The sequence below is a fragment of the Dipodomys spectabilis genome, unplaced genomic scaffold, assembly GCF_019054845.1.
Source record: "Dipodomys spectabilis isolate Male_0828 unplaced genomic scaffold, ASM1905484v1 ptg000061l, whole genome shotgun sequence".
NCBI classification, from domain to species: Eukaryota; Metazoa; Chordata; class Mammalia; order Rodentia; family Heteromyidae; genus Dipodomys; species Dipodomys spectabilis.
The window spans coordinates 3,717,964-3,727,530 of record NW_024870738.1 but is presented as its reverse complement, the minus strand read 5'-3'; the positions used below and the strand labels follow the sequence as shown (position 1 = coordinate 3,727,530).

General features: G+C 36.3%; 1 pseudogene; it reads left to right on the top strand.

Moving 5' to 3' along the window:
* Positions 1–1,991: 1,991 nt before the first annotated feature.
* Positions 1,992–2,760, top strand: LOC122108530 (annotated as a pseudogene).
* Positions 2,761–9,567: the final 6,807 nt, after the last annotated feature.

The following is a 9,567-nucleotide window of genomic DNA, read 5'->3' as shown; positions in this document are numbered from 1 at the left end:
ACATTTCTTATCAAGCATTGTTGCTTCCTCCTTTGTTTCTCCTTACCATCCCTGCCCTCTCATCCTCCACCTCCACCAAAGTTGTAAAGTTCATTTTTTGACATAACATGTAGATATATACCCATCATCAATTATTAGACCATATCCCCCATTGTGTACATACTTAATCCAGAAATTTATTACTCAATTCACAACCTCTTAGGCTTAACTTGTTTAATAGCAGTATTATCTCTTATACCTATATAATTTTCAAGTAACCAATTTTAAGAATTTTTATTTTTTAGTTTTTCATGTTTCCTTTCTTTTTTCTTAGTACATTTTTTATTGTAAAAACACTGTACAGAAGGGTTACAGTTACATGAGCAAGGTAATGAATATACTTCCTATCGAGCATAGTTGCCCCTCCTTTGTTTTTCCCCTACCATCCCTTCCCTCCCACCTCCGGCTTTTGACCTATTCTGCTTGTCCTACACATGTACTAATTATTGCAAAAGAGGGAAACCATGGGACGTATGTTTCTTTGGGCCCCTCAGTAGATGAATGGATCAAGAAAATGTGATATATATATATGTGTATATATATATATATATGCACACACACAATGGAATTCTATGCCTCCATCAGAAAGAATGACATCACCCCATTCACCCCATTTGTTAGGAAATGGAAAGACTTGGAAAAAATTATATTAAGTGAAATAAGCCAGGCCCATAGAACATTTTTCTAAGAAAATAAGTTATTAAATCTGACCTGAGTAGGGTTAGAAAGACTCAATCAGCCATGTATATTTTTAAATTTTTACAATTTTCCCTTCCTCAAACAGAAGTCACTATAATTCAGGGTATCAAATCTTTCTAAGATAATATATAATGTATCTGAGTTCCAATTTGAAGGAAAATATAAAACTCCAAATTCATTTCTATGAGACTTAACTTACTGAGATGCAAATCAGATATGTAGAATCCCACTACCCTAGATAAAACTATTGACTAATCTCATTTATAAATTTAATGCATGCATTAGGAAATCAAATACTAATGTACATGTTTAAACAATATATTTCTTTTTTATTGTGAAAATACCATACAGAGGAGTTACAATTACATGGGCAAGATAATGAATACATTTCTTATCAAGCATTGTTGCCTCCTCCTTTGTTTCCCCTTCCCATCCCCTCTCATCTCCCCTCCCCCCCCAGGCCAAAGTTGTAAAGTTCGTTTTTTTGACATAAAGTCTTTTACATCTCATTGTTGCAATGGGTCCACCTGTATCCCTATTTAAACAATTTGTTTTTTCCCTTCCCCTCCACAAATTATACCAATATCAAATACAGTGAAAACAGGGGTTATATCATGGGGGAGGGACATACAAAGCAACAAAGAAATCATCTTATAAATGTATTACACAAGAAATACAATGGTAAGGACAGTATGTGGTGGCATACACCTGTAATCCTAGCTACTTACTAGGCAGATAGACCAAGGTTTAAAACCAGCCAAGGCAACCAGTAAGACTTTATCTCAATAAGCAATACAGCCTTGGGGCCTACGGCTATAATCCCAGCTACTAGGAGGTAGAGACAGAAGAATCTCAGTCTAAGATAGGTCAATCAAAAGCACAAAACCTTACCCCCCAAAAATTAAACTAAGGCAAAAAAATGGGAAGTTTGAACATATGGCTCAAGTAGATTGCTTGCCTACCAAGGGCAAGCCCATACTGCCCAAACCACATATATAATTGCAATCCCACATCAGAAACATTTCTTACATAATTGAAGATGAGAAAAACATTGGATTCTATGAATAGACTAATATGCTGAAATTAAATGCACATTAATAATAAAAAGTATGAGCAAGTTACAAGTAAAAACATTTCTAAATTGAAGCAAATATGTTTATCAAGGCTATGAGCAAATATTTTCCTAAACAGTAAAATACAAGGAAAGAAAACTGGCAGCGAATGAGGAAAGGGGTGACTGTGTCAAAAAAGAAATGTCCTCATGGCGGTTGGCGGTTGGTGTGGGAGCAGTTGCAGCCGTTCCTTGGAAAACCAGCAACTCCCCTCCCCCACACCATCCCAGTCCCTGTCCATCCATTGATGTGAAGATGAGTAGCTCAGTGGAGGTATTTTTTGGTTCTGTGGGCTCCATGGCAATGAGTTCTTCTGTGAAGTGGGTGAAGATCACATCCAGGACAAATTTAATCTTACTGGACTCAATGAGCAGGTCCCTGATGAAAAGCTGGAAGATAGCCCCCACCAGAGCGACCTGATGGAGCAGGCCACCAAGATGCTTTAGGGATTGACCCACGCCCACTACATCCTCACCAACCGTGGCATCGCCCAAACAATGGAAAAGTACCAGCAAGGGAGACTTTGGCTACTGGCCCCGTGTGTACTGTGAGAATCAGCCGATGCTTCCCATCAGCCTTTCAGATATCCTAGGCGAGGCCGTGGGTGAAGCTCTACTGCCCCAAGTGCATGGATGTGTGCACACCCAAATCACGAAGCACCATCACGTAGAAGGTGCCTACTTGGGCACCAGTTTCAATCACATGCTCTTCATGGTGCATCGCGAGTACCAGCCCGGCGGCCTGCCAACTAGGCCTGTAACCAGGCTCTGTGGTTTCAAGATCCAGCCAATGGCTTACCAGCTGCAACTCCAAACCGCCAGCAACTTCAAGAGGCCAGTCAAGACCATTCGCTGACTCCATCCCCCACTTGTCTCTCAGTCTTTGAGACCTTCATTCCTTTGCTGCCACCCTCCAGGAACTCTCTATGGTTTTTATTTTTAGTTTAAATGAAAGGGGCCATTATTGTGGTGGGACTATGGAATAAAATGGAAGAAAAGGCCAAAAAACCCAAACAAACAAAAAATGTACTCATTGCCTGGCTTATATAACCGGAACCCCAATGTATATCACCCTTATAATAATAATACAAAATTACAAAAACAAAATAGCCAAAAAATAGTAAAATTTCAGACATTTTCCTTAAGAACAGAATCAAGAGAAGGAGCCTCAGAATGAACAATTTAGATATTTAAAAGTCATCTTAGTCAATAAGAAGCTTTCAGGTTTCAGAATCATTGTTCAGAACAGATATTACTTTTATTCAAATAAATAGATTTTTAAAATCTTAATCCAATTTTAGCCTCAAAATTTTTATCAGTTAATTTCTATGATCATCATATTGCTTACTTGCTACAGAGATTATCTTTTATCTTTTACAGACACACAATATCATTGTCCTATGTAACTTTTAGAATGTTTCTCTGAAATCATGCTGACACTTTGGTTCTATCTCGTCTTGACATGTAGACTATAATTATCTTCTATGTGTCAAATAAATCAAAAGGAAGAGAGTTGAAAGACCTAGCCTTATTCTCTCCTATGGCTTTCTACTTTGCACAGATTCAGAAATAGAAATATCCTTCACTTCACAAAGCAGTTTTACATCTTTGATCCACCATTCTCTGAATTCCTGTTAGTACTAGAGGTATGATAGTAGCTGGTTTAGAAGCAAAGTTACTAACACCACTGTAATAGGGATAGCAAAAGACTGTTCATCCTGAACAAAACAGATAAAGATGTATTTCTAACTGACAATAAAAGAACATGCCTTACTTACACTCAACATTTACACAGGTAATATCTATGAAGTTCCAATTACAAGTGTATATTGATTAGGAATATTAAATAGATAAAATACAAAATGAAAGCTATTTTGAAAGCGTCTGTTTTCTTTTTTTAATTTTAATTTTTTGTGAACATACTGTACAGAGGGGTTACAATTACATTTGCAAGATAATGAGTACATTTCTTATCAAGCATTGCAGCCTCCTCCTTTGTTTATCCTTCACATCCCTTCCCAGCCTCCCTCCCAACCCCCCACCCAATCCTCCCCCCCACACACCAAAGTTGTAAAGTTCGTTTTCGACATGACAACTTGTACTTCTCATTGTTGCAACAGGTCCACCTGTATCCTTAAACGACTTGTTTTTCCCCATCTCCTCCACAAATTATACCGACATCAAATATAGTGAAAGCAGGGGTTATACTGTGGGGGAGGGACATACAAAGCAACAAAGAAATAATATTATAAATGCATTAGAAACAATCGCATGAAAGAAAAAAACATCAAAATACATATCTAAGGGTTCATTTTCCTAACATCACATTATCTGACCTTTTCTGCTTGACTCATACATATACTAGATATTGCAAATAAGGGAAACCATGGGACCTATGTTTCTTTGGGCCTGTCTTACTTCACTTAATATAATTTTTTCCAAGCCTTTCCATTTCCTAACAAATGGGGCAATGTCATTCTTTCTGATGGAGGCATAGAATTCCATTGTGTATATATACCACATTTTCTTGATCCATTCATCTACTGAGGGGCATCTGGGTTGGTTCCATATCTTAGCTATGGTAAATAATGCTGCAATAAACATAGTTGTGCTGGTAGCTTTAGTGTGGTCTTGTTTGTAAACATTTGGGTAAATGCCCAAAAGTGGGATTGCTGGGTCATAGGGGAGCTCTATGTGAAGTCTTTTGAGGAACATCCATACTGCTTTCCAAAGCGATTGAACAAGTTTATACTCCCACCAACAATGCAGTAAGGTTCCCTTCTGTCCACATCCCCTCCAGCATCTGTTGTTCTTGATTTTTGCCATAACTGGAGTGAGGTGGTATCTCAATGTTGTTTTGATTTGCATTTCTTTTATGGCTAGGGAGGTTGAGCATTTCTTCATGTGTCTATTGGTCATCCTTCTTTCTTCTTCAGAGAAGTTTCTCTTTAAGTCTTTAGCCCACTTATTTATTGGGCAGTTGTTTCTTTGAGGATTTGTTGTTGGGGGATTTAATTTTTTGAGTTCCAAGTATATTTTAGATATGAGACCCTTGTCCGTTGTATGGCTAGTGAAGATCTTCTCCCAATCCGTGGGCTTTCTATTGATCTTGCTAGCTATGTCCTTTGCCATGCAGAAGCTCTGCAACTTCATGCAATCCCATTTGTCCAACCTTTCTTTGATTTGTTGTGTTTCCGGGTCTCTATTAAGAAAATTTCAGCCTGCGCCAAGGAGACCTAGGGTTTCTCCTAGTCCATCCTGTAATGTTTTCAGTGTCTACTTTGACTCCGAGGTCTTTGATCCATTTGGAGTTGATTCTGGTGCAGGGTGATATATAAGGATCTAGCTTTAGTTTTCTACAAATAGTTAACCAATTTTGCCAGCACCATTTACTGAAGAGGCTGTCTTTCTTCCATTCTATTGTTTTAGCTCCCTTATCAAAGATTAGATGGCTATAGGTCTGTATGTTCATTTCTGGGTTTTCAATTCTATTCCATTGGTCCTGAGGTCTGTTCTTATGCCAGTACCAATCTGTTTTGATTACTATGGCTTTATAGTAGAGTTTGAAATTTGATATTGATATTCCTCCAGCAGTGTTCTTTCTGTTGAGGAGCGTTTTTGCTATTCGGGGTCTCTTATTGTTCCATATGAATTTTTGGATTGCCTCTTCTATTTCCTTGAAGAATGAGGTTGGAATTTTGATAGGTATTGCGTTGACTTTGTAGATAGCCTTGGGAAGTATTGCCATTTTCTAAGTTCTGTGTTGATTTCCTTTTTCAAGATTTTAAAGTTTTCATCATAGAGGTCCTTCACTTCTTTGGTTAAGTTAATTCTTAGGTATTTTATTTTTTGTGGGGCTATTACAAATTGAGTTGCTTTCCTAATTTCAGCCACACTTTTCTCATTGTTGGTATACAGAAAAGCCATTGATTTTGGGGGGTTAATTTTATACCCTGCTACTTTGCCAAAGTTTTGAATCAGCTTGAGTAATTTGGGAGTGGAGTCTATGGGATTCTTTAAATACAAGATCATGTCATCTGCAAAGAGGGAGAGTTTTATTTCTTCTTTCCTTATTTGGATCCCCTTTATGTTTGCATCTTGTCTTATTGCTGTAGCTAGGCATTCTTATACTAGATTGAAGAGAAGTGGAGCGAGTGGACATCCTTGTCTTGTTCCTGAGTTAAGAGGAAATGGCTTTAGTTTTTCACCATTAAGTATAATGCTGGCTGTAGGTTTGTCATATACAGCCTTCATTGTATTGAGGAATGTTCCATGGATTCCTAATTTTTCCAAAACCTTCATCATAAAGGGGTGTTGGATCTTGTTGAATGCTTTTTCTGCATCTATAGAGATAACCATGTGGTTTTTATCCTTGCTCCTGTTGATGTGATGAATAATATTCATTGATTTGCGTGAAAGCATCTGTTTTCTTAAGTGTCACTCACTTATATTTAAAGTCTCTGATGAGCTAAATTTTATATTATTCTTTTGGTCCTATAAATTGTAGTTTAAATTATAATATATTGGAAATTAGTTACAGTCTAATAGAGAATGAACTTATTTCATGTACTATGTTTATATACTTACCAACAAATTAGGATTTCTTGCCTAGAGAAGCTGGTGGAGTTAGAAGAGACAATGACACTTCACAAACAGACATGATAAAGAAATAGGTAGTCACTATAATTTTCATATCTAGTAACACTGGGAAATTATCAATTAGAGTGAATTATTTTTTACCTGGAGGTTTCTTTAAATTAATAACTTTTTATTGTGAAAATACCGTACAGAGGGGTTACAATTACATGAGAAAGGTAATGAGTTGTTGATACCTTGAGGTTTTATCCTTTATTTAGGAAAGAAGACAATACATATAAATTGATAATGAACAAGAAAAGTTAGACATATTGAAAGATTGTTCAGAACAAACCATTAATGTCTTCAAAGTATGTAGATATAAGTAGATTTCTTTTAACTTTTTTTTACTTTGAAATGGTTGTAATTATAATTTTAAAACATTCTACAAAGATGTAGTAACCAAAGCCACATGGTACTGCCATCAAAAAACAACATGGAAGCCAGGTGCCATTGGCTCACATCTGTAATCCTAACCACTCAGAAGACTGAGATCAGAGAACCAGGGCAGGCTTTGAACCAGGGCAGGAAAGTCTGTGAATCTTTTAAACTGCTCAGAAAAAGCTGGAAGTGGTAGAGCACTAGCCTTGAGCACAGAGAGACTCAGGGCCAAAGCCCAGGCCCTGAGTTCAAGCCCTAGGACCAGCACAAAAAAAGAAAACAACAACATAAAAGCAAAAACAAGAACAACACAGAGCATTGGAGAAGAATAGAAATCCTAGAAATTAATCTATCTACATACAGCAACTGATATTTTAAGTAAACAAGGCACTGAGAGTAAACATTACAGAGAGAGCAGTCTTTTCAATAAAAGGTATAACTGGAGATATTATATGTGTGTGTGTGTGTGTGTGTGTGTAGAAGAATGAAAATAGAACATTTATTTAACCAAACCCAACTATCAAGTCAAAATGGATCAAAGACTGAAATGAAAGACCTAAGACTGAAAATAGTACAGGAAAACACTTTAAGACAATGATTTATGCAAAGGCAATTTTAGAAAGGATGCCAAAAACAAAAGCACATGAGACAAATTAGGTTTTTGAACTATTATACTGCTATACAACAGTTAGCAGACAAAGTATAGGATGGAAGAAAATATTTATAACTTCATATGATGAGGATTAAAATACAGAATATATAAGGATGAATTATAGAGACTAAACAACCCAATCATGAATAACCAAATAAATAATAAAAGCCAAATAACTCAAAAACAGGCTGAGCTCACACCTGTAATCCTAGCTACTTATGAGGCTGAGATCTGAGGATGTCAGTTTGAGGCCAGCTGAGACAAAAGTCCTTGAGACTCTTATTTCCAATCACCAGCAAAAAGCTGGATGGAGTCATGGCTCCAGTGGTAGAGCTCCAGCTATGACAAAAATAGTCAAGACAGAGCATAAGGCCCCAGGTTCAAAGGTTGATATTGCTCACATACTATTCAAAAGTCTGGAAAAGAAAAGGGAATTGGCTTATTGCTGGTGGGAATCTAAATTAATACAGCCATTATGAAAAACAGTATGAAGATTCCATATAAAATTAAAACTAGAACTACCCGATGATATAGTAATCACACTAATAGGCATATATCTGAAAGAAGTGAAGTCATTATATCAAAGAGATACCTGTATTCTCAATGTTTATTGGCATACTATTTACAATGGCCAAGATATGGAATAAACCAAATTGCCTATCAATAGATGAATGGGAAAGGGAAAGGAAACTATTGTACATATAGACAGTAGAGTATTATTCATCTATAGAAATAAAATTCAGTCATCTGCAGCAGCATGAATAGAACTAGAAAGCATTGTGTTCATTGAGATAAGCTAGACATGGGAAAAGCAAGTACCACATGTTCTCAGTCATTTGTAGAAATTAAATATTGATCTGATAGAAGAATGGAGTGGAATACCAGTCACTAGGAACTGGGAAGGGTAGAAGTACCGGAAGAATTTAGATAAAAAGAACCTTATCTAAATATGGAGAAATTAGTTCTGGTTTTCTATGGCATTGTAAGGATATTGGTAACATGGAATGGTGACAATTGGTTACCATGATCTACGTTAGAGTTCAAAATAATTAGAAGAGTATAAAAATTTCTAGCCCATAGAAATGATTAATATTTGAGGAAATAGAAGTGTTTTAATCCAGGTATGTCCATTTACATACTATTTATATATATTGAATTATCATACTCCTAAAGTTGTACAAAGATGGTGTCTCAGTAAAAATAATAATAAAATATACAGACACTCTGTGTGTATTCTGTTCAAACATCCTGAAAACTGATCATAACCAGGGTATCAACACTGTCACAGTATAGCAAACTCATTCACCTTTCCTAATTTGATTTATACTGATTTGAGTGTGTGTATGCTTATATGAACATGAGTTTACTTCTATTCGAATTTGTCATGAGTATATTTGTGTTGAAAGTTACACCCACCTCTTTCCTGGTCCTCTCCTCCAACTTTAACTCCTGGCATCCACTAAAATCTAATTTCCTTTGATATGATTTAATTAATTCAAGAGTGCTATATAAATGAAGCCATATGACCTTTGGGATTGAATGTTATCACTCAGTATAATTCTCAGGTGGTTCAACCTAGTTGTCTATACAGATAATCTACTCTTTCAACTACTGAGTAATATTCCATGATATGAATGAACTATAATTTGTTTACATTTTGTCCCATTGTAAGATACATGTGTTGTTTCTAGTTTGGGGGTCATTCTGAATACACCTGCTTTGAATATTTGTGCACAGCTTTTTTTGAGGGAAAACACATTTCTCCTTCCTTTGGATCAACATCCAAGAGTTCACTTATTAGACCTGCATTACAAATATGGACTTAGTTTTAGAAATACCTGTCGAACTGTTTCCCAAGTGGTCGTAACATTACACTTTCTCTCAAGAAGTGAATGAGTGATTCTACTTGGCTTCTTCACATCGTTCCTGGCATTTGGTGTGTCTCTACCAAATGAAGATGAATAGATATTGAATGTACTTTTAAATCCAGGTTTTCTCAAGCTCAGCATTATTAACATTTGGAATTAGAGGACTTTTATGGGACTGGTTG